We start from the raw sequence: 12,247 nt of genomic DNA on the forward strand, positions 1-12,247 counted from the left end.
AATGGTCTAAAAAACTAAGCATGTGACGAGTAATAAGGAGAGGGGAGCAGCAGGAGTCTGAGTTTGGGGTTTTCTTCTTCCATTAGTTCCTGTGTGACTCTCCCTTGTGATCATTGATCTTTACTGGAGGTACAGAGTACCTGGTCTGGTCCTCAGTTTTAAGAAAATGAATTACCTAGTATACTCTAAGGCCCAACTTCTGTACCCCATACTTGGAAATTGTCAGCTTTCCTACAAAGATTGATTTATGAGCTGCTCTTCAAAGCAGCTTCTTATAACATATTTTCAACCTTTTGACTGTTCACAATTAAGAGTCCTTCAATCTTTTCCCACCCCAATAGATGAAATGGCAAGACAAAATTTCCATGAGTTATATTGGACAGGTTTTTATGCATTACCTATTGCATAACAAATTACCCCCCTAAAACTTAGCAGCTTAAAGCAAACATTTATTATCCTCTACAATTACTCTGGGTGAAGAATCCAAGAGTGGCTTAGCTGAGTGTTTCTGACTCTTAAGAGGTTGCAGGCTGGGTGCGGTGACTAACATCTGTAATCCCAGCACTTTGGGAGGCCAAGGTAGGAGAATCGCTTGAGCTCAGGAGTTCAAGACCAGCCTGGGCAACAATAGTGAAACCCCGTCTCTACAAAAAAATTTAAAAATTAGCCAGGCATGGTGGCACACGCTTGTAGTCCCAGCTGCTCGGGAGGCTCAGGCGGGAGGACTGCTTGAGCCCAGCAGATTGACAGGTTGAGGCTTCAGTGAGCTGTGGTTGTGCCACTGCACTCCAGCCTGGGTGACAGAGGAAGACCATGTCTTCAAAAAAATAAAATAAAATAAAAACTAATCTGAAGGCTTGACGAGGGTTGCAGGATTTGCTTTCAAGGTGGCTCACGTGCATGACTACACCTCAGTTCCTAGGCAAGTGGACTTCTGCATATACTGAATATTTTCATGTAGCTGGCTTCCCCTACAAAGTGAATAGGAAGCCTCCATTTCCACAGTATCTCATTGACCACACAGGTCAACCCTCTTCAGTATGGGAGGAGACTACCCAGGGCTAGAATACCATGAAGTGAGAATCATCGGGGCCACCTTGGAGGCTGGTTGCCAAAACTTAGGATGAATTTGAGGCTACTTTCCTATTAAGGGTATAAAGCTAACCTTTGACATGCCAACTTAGTAATACCTATTTATGATTCCTGATACACTTTAATACTCTATAGTGATTTCTTCAAAAGCATTTTGACCTAAATGTAAATATATCATTCACTATGCATACATTTTTCTAAAAGGGAGTTTAATATCTACACCAGGATGAATTCTAGTATGTTTAACATATATATAAGGTGCTCAGTACTTGCTCAACTAAAACCGGGTGTGGTCATGCACACCAGTGGCACTTGGAAGCTGAGGCAGAAGGATTGCTTGAGCCTGGGAGTTTGAGGCTGTAGTGTGCAATGTGCATGCCTCTGAATAGCCATTGCCCTTCAGCCTGAGCAACATAGCGAGACTGGGTTTTTTTTTTTTTTTTTTTTTTTTGAGATGGAGTCTTGCTTTGTCGCCCAGGCTGGAGTGCAGTGGTGCAATATTAGCTCACTGCAAGCTACACCTCCCGGGTTCATGCCGTTCTCCTGCCTCAGCCTCCCGAGTAGCTGGAACTACAGGCGCCCGCTACAATGCCCGGCTAATTTTTTTGTATTTTTAGTAGAGATGGGGTTTCACTGTGTTAGCCGGAATGGTCTTGATCTCATGACCTTGTGATCCACCTGCCTCGGCCTCCCAAAGTGCTGGGATTACAGGCGTGAGCCACCGCGCCCGGCCTTTTTTTTTTTTTTTTTTTTTGAGACGGAGTTTCGCCCTTGTTGCCCAGGCTGGAGTGCAATGGTGCAATCTCAGCTTGCTGCAACCCTGCAAACTCCGCCTCCCAGGTTCAAGTGATTCTCCTGCCTCAGCCTCCAGAGTAGTTGGAATTACAGGCGCATGCCACTACACCTGGCTAATTTTGTATTTTTAGTAGAGACGGGGTTTCACCATGTTGGCCAGGCTGGTCTTGAACTCATGACCTCAGGTGATCCACCCATCTTGGCCTCCCAAAGTGCTGGGATTACAGGCGTGAGCCACCGCACCCGGCTGAGACTGTCTTAAAACAAAAAAAGTGCTCAACTGATAAGAGAGAATTATCTTCCTCCTATTTTGAACTTATTTAAGTAAAGGCAGGAATTGGGGATCGATTTGGAGGCAGGGTAAGAGTATGGCATCACTACCGGGTTTCTAGTTAGATTATCTGGTAGATAGTAACTATTCACTGATAAGGAATGCAGGAGGAGGCCTAGGCCCAAGAGAGGTGACTAAGAAATTTGAGCACAATTAGATGTGTCTCGAGTTACTGGAAAGTTGGATTTGGAAATCTGTCCGTGTACATGTATTCTGAAGCTCCAGTGAGAGGTCAAGGCAATAGATAAAACTCCAAGAAAGTTGGAAAACAGGAACAACAACAATAAATCCACAGGAGAGAAGATTCAAGGAGAGGAATGGTTAACAATACCAAATACAGCAGAGTGTGAGAAAGGTGATTGAGATGTGTCCACAGTATTTTGCAATATGATGGTCCTTTGCCAGGCAATTTCAAAGGAACCATGGTAGGGGAAAGCAGAATGCTAATGAATTGAGGAGTAAGTGGGAGGTGAGAAAGTGGAGTAGTGAGGGCTACTCTTAAGAAGCTTGTGGCTGGGCACAGTGGCTCATGCCTGTAATCCCAGCCCTTTGGGAGGCTGAGGTGGGTGGGTTGCTTGAGCTCAGGAATTTGAGGCCACAGTGAGCAGTGATTGTGCCAATGCACTCCAGCCTGGGCAACAGATCAAGACCCTGGCTCAAAATTTTTTTTTTTAAACTTGCTTAGAAAGGAAGGAGAGGAAATAGGGATAACTACAAGGGACTGGGCTGGGGGGCTTTAAAAAAAAAAAAAAACCCGGAAGGGCCAATGGAAATGTTGAAGATACTGGAGAGGGGATGATGACTTGTACCAAGGCTCCAGAGAAGATGGGAGTGAATGAGATGGAAGGCCCTGAAGAACCAGTTGACCTTGGAAAAGAAAACATCCTCTGAGACAGGAGACAAGAATATGTAAGTTTGCAAGGTGAGAAAGGGTGGTTTGAACATTTTTGAAGCTTGTTTGCTTTAAATATTGAATTTTTTTTCAGGAATTAAGTTTCTTAAAAGTCCACTGGAAGAGGAATATACTGATTGTTGATATCTCAGGTGTCAGGAAGTCCCAAACGTAGATTCATGTTTGAGACAAAATTCATTTGGAGGCAAAACCTGAACATGAGGCTACACGTAGTTTTTATTGACCATGCTTCCTATAGAAATATCAGTATGTTTGACTATAGATGTTGCTCCAGACCCTGTGAGAAATAATGCAATAATTGTGTATTTCTATACAAAGTTAACCAGTGCTACATAGATGAATCTTAAAAACATAATGTTGACCAAAGAAGCCAGACAAAAATAACAGTATGATTCCACATGGGACACAAAAGAAAAGCTAGCAACATTTCCACACAAGTCAGGCTAGTGGTAAGCTCAAAGAGGAGAGAGACAGACGTGTGGTATGGAAGGTGGAAGGGACACAGGATGGCCAGAGTTTTTATTTTTAGTCAAATGGTGATTCCATGGATGTTTGCATTCTAATTATTCATGAATCTGTATGTTTCATACACTTTTTTTCTTCAGGCCTCTGAGCAGCATCATGCACTTTATTGGTGTTAACGTTTCGCAGTAAAGGGTGTGTGTGTGTGTGTGTGTGTTTTAACTTATGGGCTTTGGAGTCTGATATATGTCAGAACTTTGTGATCTTGAGCAAAATAATTAACATCCTTGAGGTATTGTGAAGGTTATTGAAGCAAACTATCATAGTGCCTGCTGGTCCTAGGAATAGCAATAGTAGCGTATTTTCCAAGTACCAGGCATTGTTCAAAGATCTAATTCTTAGAACTTCCCTATGAGATTGATGCTATTATGTTTTCATTTTATAGATCAAGGCCCAGGGAGGTGGTTTCAAGCCTATTTATTTAATGGCTAACTCACTAGATTACTTCTTTATAGAGTTTATAATAACTCATAGTGAATTCAACAATTTTAATAGCCTTGGCCAGTTTTTTGTTTTTGTTTTTGTTTTTTTACCAGCTTTCATTTTGTCTTTAATCAGCTTTTTAAGGCATATTCTATTTGTTTCTGCCTTAACTCCCTGCTGTTACAGTTGCTGCTGCACCCTGGAGGGAGTTGAGGCAGAGCCCTCCCTGCTGAGGAAAGAAGAGAAGAGAGTCAAGCCAGGCCTGAGCTGCTGATGCCACAGATGGGTGCTGCTGAAGGACATGAGATATAAGAACCCAGGCCAGACACAGTGGCTGACGCCTGTAATCCCAGCACTTTTGAGAGGCTGAGGTGGGCAGATCACTTGAGACCAGGAGTTCAGGAACAGCCTGGCCAACATGGCAAAAACCTCATGTCTACTAAAAATACAAAAATTAGCCTGGTGTGGTGGTGCACGTCATAATCCCAGCAAATTGGGAGGCTGAGGCATAAGAATCACTCGAACCCAGGAGGTGGAGGTTGCGGTGAGCTGACGCTGCGCCACTGCACTCCAGTCTGGACAACAGAGCTCTGTCTCAAAAAAAAAAAAAAAAAAAAACAACCTATGAAAGAGGGCAGCAGATGACATCTAAGAAAAGCAGACTCAAAGGGAGTGATATCCCTAAATCACATAATTAGGAAACTGACAGGAAATATCAGAACCCAAGCCTTTGCATTTAAGTTACCACTCCTGTGGGTATTTCCTGTTTCAATTAGAAGATTGTGAGAAAATCTTCCAGACCCTAAGAAAGAAATCGTTTAATATTGGGATTTCCCATATTAGACAAGATGACAACAACCATCTTAAATATATGAAGGCACTGAATAGAAAACTGTTTGGTCTCTGAGTCTTTTGGATAATGAGCAAGTCTTTGTGAGAACTTATGTTCAAAACTAACACTAAGTGCATGGGGGATATAAAGAAGTAGAAGTATGGTGATCAGTTCCGTCTCCAACTCCTATGCTCTTTCTAGTATATCAGAGGTTCCTTATAAATGTTGAACAACTAGAAATGGTGGGAAAAGGGACTAGTAGATAGTGTTCAGAAAAGGAGTAGGGTGGGATGGGGGGAAGAGTTAGTAGGGAAGACGTTATTTTCATTTCTATTTTTTTGAGGCGGAGTCTTGCTCTGTCGCTAGGCTGGAGTGCAGTGGCATGATCTCGGCTCACTGCAACCTCTGCCTCCCAGGTTTAAGCGATTCCCCTACCTCAGCTGGGATCCCGAGTAGCTGGGACTACAGGCGCATGCCACCACGCCCGGCTACTTTTTTGCATTTTAGTAGAGACGGGGTTTCACCATGTTTGCCAGAATGGTCTCGATCTTCTGACCTTGTGATCTCGATCTTCTGACCTTGTGATCTCCCCGTCTCGGCCTCCCAAAGTGCTGGGATTGCAAGCATGAGCCACCACGCCCGGCTGGGAAGACGTTATTAGACTGTTCCTAACTCTGACCACCAGGTGGCCCCATTTTCACAGGTTATGGTCTTGGTTGCTTTCTAGAAGAGTTAAAACCACTGGTTGTACAGTGTATTTGTGAAACTCAGAGTAGCTCACAAAAAAAATTTATCTTCAAATTTCAATCTTTGAGGTAAAATATTTAATCTTTGAAATTTGAAGATAAGTTTTTTTGTGAGGTACTCTGAGTTTCACAAATACACTGTACACGCCAGTGGTTTTAACTCTTCTAATTTTTTGCAGAGATGGGTTTCCCTATATTGCTCAGGCTGGCCTCCAACTCCTGGGTTCAAGGGATCCTCCTTCCTCAGCCTCCCAAAGTCCTGGAATTATAGGTGGGAGCCACCATGACTGGCCTTAAATTTTTTTGTTTTTACCTTGACACTGTTTTGAACACTGTAAAAGAAGGAGCATCAAGCTTAAATTTTCTAACTATATATTCCACCAGCCCTGGGACTTGAGTGATAGGCCCTAGCATTCAGAAACTGCCAGCTTGAGCTTCCATTTTTGGGATATTCAACTTCCTGGCTAAAAGACACTTGTTTAATTCTACCCTGCCCTTTATAAGTGCTTATTTTACATCAATGTGTGATAGGGTAACAGCAACCAATTCCAAAACAATAACTGACATTTAATTTGGTATTTAAAAAAATTCCTTTGGGTTCCTTTTAACACCAAGATATATTTCAATAATTTCAACCTAATTCAATCAAAATCTTCGGGCCACTGCACTCCAGCCCGGTGACAGAGTGAGATCTCGTCTCTTAAAAAAGATTTACAGTGACTACTTATACCAACCACCTAGGTGCTGCAATTAATATTTTACTGTAGTACGTGTCTATCCATCCCCCCAGCAGTCAATTCGTCATATTGTTACAGGAAAGGGGTCCTGATCCAGACCCCGAGAGAGGGTTCTTGGATCTCGTGCAAGAAAGAATTCAGGGTGAGGGCTGCTGGTTGCTTATTTTTATTGTTATTTTTGATGATGTGCTAAACAAGGGGTGGAATATTTATGTCTCCTCTTTTTAGACCATATAGAGTCCTGACGTTGCCATGGCATTTGTAAACTGTCACGGCGCTGGTGGGAATGTAGCAGTGAGGATGACTAGAGGTCACTCTCATGGCCATCTTGTTTTTGGTGGGTTTTGGCCGGCTTCTTTACTGCAACCTGTTTTATGAGCAAGGTCTTTATGACCTGTATTTTGTGCTGACCACCTGTCTCATCCCGCGACTTAGAATGCTTTCACCGTCCACTGGAAATGCAGTCCAGTAGGTCTCAGCCTTATTTTACCCAGCTCCTATTCAAGATGGAGTTGCTTTGGTTTATACCCCTCTGAAAATGTTCCTGTGATCCATCTCAAAATAAGTGTGGTATGATGAGATATATTTGGTTTTGCTCAGGTTCTTGGCACAGAACTCCTAAAACCCTGAAAATTTCCTGGTAGGAATGTATTTTGTTATTCATGAGGACCCTCGTTATACACCTGAGTTTATGCTAATGAGGTGACTTACTGTAGGGACTCTAAATAGTCTCAGGATGGGACAGGTGAGGTTACTCATGCCTGTAATCCCAGCACTTTGGGATGCCAAAGCAGGAGGATGGATTGAGATGCGGAGCTCAAGATCAACCTGGGCAACATAGTGAGACCCTGGCTCTACCAAAAAAAAAAAAAAAAGATTAGAGGGTTGGAACTTTTAGCCCCAACCACCAACCTCCAGGAAGAGAAGAGGGAGCTGGAGATTAAGCTCTATGAAAACTTATCAATGAAATTTGATGAGCTTCTGGGTTGGTGAGCACAACCAGGCGCTGGGAGGTGGCACCGCTGGAGAGGACAGGGAGGCTCTGCCCCTCATATCCTATCCTGCCATGTGCATCTCTTCTATTTGGCTGTTCTTGAGTTGTATCCTCTATAAAAACTAAAGTGCTGGCCGGGCGCGGTGGCTCACGCCTGTAATCCCAGCACTTTGGGAGTCTGAGGCAGGCAGATCACCTGACGTCAGGAGTTCAAGACCAGCCTGACCAACATGGGGAAACCCCGTCTCTACTAAAAATACAAAAATTATCCGGGCTTGGTGGCACACGCCTGTAGTCCCAGCTACTCGGGAGGCTGAGGCAGGAGAATTGCTTGAACCCAGGAGGCGGAGATTGCAATTAGTTGAGATAGCACCACTGCACTCCAGCCTGGGTGACAAAATGAAACTCCATCTTAAAAAATAATAATAAAATAAAATAAAGCTACTGAAGTGTTTCCCTGAGTTCTGTGAGCTGTTCTGTGAAGGGGGTTATGGAAACTCCCAATTTATAGGTGCTCCATCAGAAATATAGGAGGAGGCCAGGCCTTGCAACTGGGGGTAGTGTTGCAGGACTGAGCCCTTAACCTGTGGGGTCTGCGTCCACTCTGGGCAGTCAGTGTCGGAACTGAACTGAATCTCTGGACACTCAGAGTCCAGAGATTTGGGGAATTGATTATTAGTGTGGGAAAAAAAAAACCCTTACATTTGGTGTCAGAAGCATTGTGAATAGAGGAACAGTTTTCTTCTAGAGTAAGTTATAGACATCAGTACACAAGCCCCAAATCATTCAGCATGTGATTGGCCTCTAAATTTGTCTACCAACTAAACCTTTGTGTTTGCAACACCTTTGCTATGAAAACACTGTGTACATTAGCAAAGTTTAGTCTACATTTCTTTGACTTGATGGAGCTTAGGGTCTTAATTTCTTGCCTGGGCTCAGTGCTTCCTGCAATGTGGAGACTTTCTTGGCAGACTTCCCTCGTTGAGGTCCATCCAGGATGATCAAGCATTAGTCACTCAGGGGTGACTAAAGTAGGTTCCTTATCTTTGGCTGGACAAAGTCCTCAGCAACTGTCTCCACACTCCATGCCATGGCCTGTCCCACCTGCTGTGAGTGTTCTAGGAGAAGCTCTTGTTTCTTCCCACATGGATTGGGGAACAATGCCAGTTTCCAGAGCAGAGTGTTGCTATGGGAACCTAAACTTATTTGGAGTTGCAGAATGATAGCGAGAAATGCTCCATAATTGTCCCTGGAGAATAATAGGGTAAAATGTTTTATTTTCAGATGAGAGAACTTCTGTGCTTTTGTCTTCTGGGGAGCTTCTGGAATACAGTGATGAGCTGCTGAGTGAGAAAGCTGGGGGCTGGGGGCAGGTGGTTTCTGGTGGCTAAGATAAGACTCTGAGTTTTCCTGTTTCCTAGCTCTCCTGGTGTGTTCCTTACACAATTCATTTATTCTTTCTGAGCTGCTTTCTTCTTCCTGAAAATGGGGTGTCAGTCTAGAGCTGAAAGGGACCTTGGGGATTATCTGAAGTATGATTCTCTGAAACAGATGATACCTGCATATTTTGTTGGGGGAAAACCCTATAAATGAGAAACCAGCAGTGAGGGGGGGAAAGTCTGTACTCACAACCCTGGACTTTCTTTTGTCTGTCTTTCATAGAACTCACACATTCACAGTTACTAACATCTTCATCCAGATTCAGTCCTCAGGGGGACCCGTGATGAGTGCCATTATGGTATAGTCTGCAGAATTATTCACCTGTGGTCCAAAAAGTGTGACTCTTATGTTTGAGAAAATAATAATTTTTTTTTTTTTTTTTTTTAAGACTGAGTCTTGCTCTATTGCCCAGGCTGGAGTGCAGGGGTGTGCTCCTGGCTCACTGCAACCTCCATCTCCCAGGTTCAAGCAATTCTCATGCCTCAGCTCCTGAGTAGCTGGGACCACAGGCATGTGCCACCACAACCAGCTAATTTTTGTATTTTTAGTAGAGACAGGGTTTCACCATGTTGGCCAGGCTGGTCTCAAACTCCTGACCTCAGGTGATCCGCCCACCTCGGCCTCCCAAAGTGCTAGATTACAGGTGTGAGCCACCGCACCCAGCAAATAATGCATTTTTTAAAAGATATTTTTGTTCCAATATTAATAAATAAAAATGTTTATGAACTTAGTAAGAGATGAAATCAGAAAGGTAACGCGATCAGGCCTGTAGGGCCTTAAAACCTGCTGCGAGGATTTTTGAGACAAATGGGAAGACAGTGGAGGATTTTGAGCTAAAATACTACTTTTTCACTTCACTGTAGCCACAGTGGCTTCCTCACTGCTCCTTGAAACTCTGGGCAACTTCTACCCCAGGGTCTCTGCACTGGCTGTTCCCTCTGCCTGGAGAGCCTTTAGGCAGAGTATCTGCACAGCTCACTCCCTCACCTCCTTCAAGCCTATACTCAAAAGGCCTTCTCCACAAGAAGGCCCTATTTGAGATTGCAGCCCAGCGCGACCTCCCTTGCCCTTGCACTTCTCATCATCTGCTCTGCTGCTTCTCCAGCACTTATCATTTTTTATCCTACAGTATATAATTTACTTATTAATTACATTTATTGTTGTCTGTCTCTCTCTGCTAGATATAAACTCCACAAGTGCAGGGATCAACACCTAGAGTGTATCTGGTAACATAGAAGGTTCTCACACACTTGCTAAAAGAATGACTTAAAGGAATAAGTTTTGGTTATATGGAAAATTAAATTTACTAATTTTTTCTCATCATGCATAAATGGTTATTGAAGATTTAGGATCTTGAAGAATTTCTTAATTATTTCAAAGAGCTACAGTTATGTTTCTTAGAAAGTGTTTACCAAACCAACAAAGTAGACTCATAGTTTAGGAATATTTTTAGCACTGTGGGGTGAAATTAAGTTTCTGGTTGGCTAGGCACAGTGGCTCAAGCTTGTAATCCCAGCACTTTGGGAGGCTGAGGAGGGCGGATCACGAGGTCAGGAGATCGAGACCATCCTGGCTAACACGGTGAAACCCCGTCTCTACCAAAAATACAAAAAATTAGCCGAGTGTGGTGGCAGGCACCTGTGATCCCAGCTACTCGGGAGGCTGAGGCAGGAGAATGGCATGAACCTGGGAGGCAGAGCTTGCAGTGAGCAGAGATCGTGCCACTGCACTCCAGCCTGGGCGACAGAGCGAGACTCTGTCTAAAAAAAAAAAAAAAAAAAAAGTTTCTGGTCAACCATTTTTGTTATAATTTATTTTTATATAATTTCAAACTTATGGAAAAGTTGCAAGAATGATACAAGGAACTTCCTATACCTTCTACCCATATTCACCAATTGTCTACATTATTTATCATTTCCTCTGTGTGTGTGTGTGTGTGTGTGCGCGCATGTGCTTGTGTGTTCCTAAAACTTCTGAGTAAATTGGAAACATTGTGTCCCTGTACCCATAAATATTTCAAGTATATCTTTTAAAAGCCAGGACGTTATCTTACAGTTGTCAATATCAGAAAATCGAACATTGATACAATAGAATTATCTAATCCATAGCCCCGCCACCTTTTTTTTTTTTTTTGAGACAGAGTTTCACTCTTGTTGCCCAGGCTGGAGTGCAATGGCACAGCCTCCCATAGCCCATTTTCTTTCCTGGTCTTGCTCTATTGCCCAGGCTGGAGTGCAGAGGGATGATCATAGCTCACTGCAGCCTCCACCTCTTGGGCTCAAACGATCCTCCTACCTCAGCCCCCCAAGTAGCTGGGACCTCAGGCATGCGCTTCCACACCCAGCAAATTTTTATGTAGAGATGCCATCTCACTTTGTTGCCCAGGCTCGTTTTGATCTCCTGGCCTCAAGCGATCTGCCCACCTTAGCCTCTGAAAGTGTTGGGATTACAGGTGTGAGCCACCACATCCAGCTCATTGCCCATTTTCAAATTTCATCCACTGTCCCAGTAATGTCATTTATAGCAATTTTTTCCCAATCTTGCATCGAAGTCAGGATCATACACTGCTCTTAGTCTCCTTTAATCTGAAATCATCCTTCAGCCTTTCTTTGTGTTTTTGTTTGTTTCTTTGTTTTGAGATGGAGTCTGGCTCTGTCCTCCAGGCTGGAATGCAGAGGCCCCATCTCAGCTCACTGCAACCTCTGCCTCGAGGGTTCAAGCAATCCTGCTGCCTCAATAGAGATGGGGTTTTGCCATGCTGCCCAGGCTCGTCTCGAACTCCTGGCCTCAAGTGATCTGTCCAACTCAGCCTCCCAAAGTGCTGGGATTCCAGGCGTGAGCCACCACACCCGGCCAATTAGTGAGGATATTCTTTGAGACTATGTTCCTCATTAAACTTGCACCTACTGATTTTAACATCATTCCTTTTGTATTTATTAGTTGTCAATCTACTGTAAGGAAGAGCTTTCCCTTCTCCCCATTCACTTATGTCAGTATGGACTCATGGACTTGTATTTTATTCTATGGTTTGTAATCCATTGCTATTGTTAATTATTTTGATGCTCAATTGTCCCAGATTTCTGGTCATCCCTTCGCCTCAAAAACAAGTTTACATGAACCATGTAGTCTCCAAGTTGGGTTTTCAAAGAGGTAACGGGTCCAAATTGAAAAGGTAGAGTTTAGGTTACTGGAAGGTAGAAATAACTAGTAGGAAAACCACTTTGGGCAATTTTCAATAACAAAAACACCCTATACACTGAACTGTGTTAAAATAACAAGAAAAACAGCACAGCCACTCAGCAGTGAATTTTATTGTAAGGAATGAGGATAGGTGTATCCTTATTAGAAAAAAGAAGTAAAAATGCTGCTTGAGCTGCTGAGTTGTTTCAGCCCTGGAGCTGAGGGCGGGGCCAATGCATGAA

The 12,247-nt window shown here is 43.5% G+C and overlaps 1 long non-coding RNA gene across 1 annotated transcript; it reads left to right on the top strand.

Moving 5' to 3' along the window:
- Window positions 1–5,731: 5,731 nt before the first annotated feature.
- On the top strand, window positions 5,732–11,746 carry LOC129059511 (uncharacterized). Its single transcript, XR_008525463.1, has 2 exons — window positions 5,732–8,649; window positions 11,489–11,746. It is a non-coding gene; the product is annotated as an uncharacterized LOC129059511 (long non-coding RNA).
- Window positions 11,747–12,247: the final 501 nt, after the last annotated feature.

Source organism: Pongo abelii, chromosome 1, assembly GCF_028885655.2.
Source record: "Pongo abelii isolate AG06213 chromosome 1, NHGRI_mPonAbe1-v2.0_pri, whole genome shotgun sequence".
Taxonomy (NCBI): domain Eukaryota; kingdom Metazoa; phylum Chordata; class Mammalia; order Primates; family Hominidae; genus Pongo; species Pongo abelii.